Genomic DNA, 1,331 nt, shown 5'->3' on the forward strand with positions numbered 1-1,331 from the left:
AGAAAGGATATATGAAGAATGAAATCCATGTGGGGACTTCAGTTACTCGGCAATGCTCCAGTGAATGCCAAAGAGTCTTCATGTGCCTGTGTCTGTGTATCAGTCTGTTCCAACCTAGAACGTAGTCAGATTAAGGTCTATCCTAATGATGTTAGCCCTGCAAAAACCCTGTCTCCAAACAAAATAATATTCAAGGTAATAAAGATTTTATGTTTTGTGGGGAAGAAGCAATGTAAACCAAAACGCAATGGAATAATATTCAGCAATAAAATTTAAATGAGATATAACTCACAAAGGGATTCATACATTATAACTATCTGGCATTTTGAAAAGCTAATGCTAGAGAGAGTTTAAAGATTAATAGTTGTAAGGAATTCAAGGAGCAAGAAGGAGGGATGAGTAGGTGGAACACAGAGGACTTATTAGAACATTGAAAACATTCTGTATGATATGGAGGTGAATTATGCATGCCCAAACCTGTAGAGTATATAAGAGTGAAACCTAAAGTAATCTATAGATCTCAGTAATACTGTTCATTATTGGCTTAACAGTTATGGCAGATTTATGAAACAGGTGTAAAGGATAATTTGTAAAGGGTTTAAGAGAGCACACAGGAGCTGTGAAATTTCTGTTCATTTTTCATGCATAACTAAAACTTGTGTGAAAAAGAATGTCTATGACTTTGCTTAAAAATAAAATTTTAAAGCCTCCAGAAAAAAAAAAAGAAAGGATATATGGCTGCTGACCCATGATCTGCCCGACACACCTGAGACATAGCCAGCAGAGGTGAGCAGTATTGCAGGCTCAGACCCACATTGTTCACTGTCCTACGGAGGCCTGTGGGGGCCCGAGCAACATTCAGTTTAGAGCACTCTCTGCTGCTGACTTCTGATTTGCCTAACCCACCTGGGACACAGCCAGCTGAAGAACTACCAGGCCTACTAACACCAGAGACAACCAGATGGCTAGAGGTCAGTGTAAGAGCACAGGCAACAAAACCCAGGGCCATATGACAACACCAGAAACCAGCTATCCCACCACAGAAATGGCAGAGAAACACTTAAAAAAATGTTCCACATCCTTAGCTATCAATGGAAATGCAAATCAAAGCTACCCTGAGATTTCACCTTACCCCCATCAGAATAGCTAAGATCAAAAACTCAAGTGACAACACATGCTGGAGAGGATGTGGAGAAAGAGGAACCCTACTCTGTTGCTGGTGGGAATGTAAACTTGTACAACCACTTTGGAAATTAATCTGGTGCTTTTTCAGACAATTAAGAATAGTGCTACCTCAGCTATACCACTCCTAGGCATATATCTAAAAGATG

Source organism: Psammomys obesus, unplaced genomic scaffold, assembly GCF_907164565.1.
Source record: "Psammomys obesus unplaced genomic scaffold, mPsaObe1.curated_primary_1811, whole genome shotgun sequence".
Classification (NCBI taxonomy): Eukaryota; Metazoa; Chordata; class Mammalia; order Rodentia; family Muridae; genus Psammomys; species Psammomys obesus.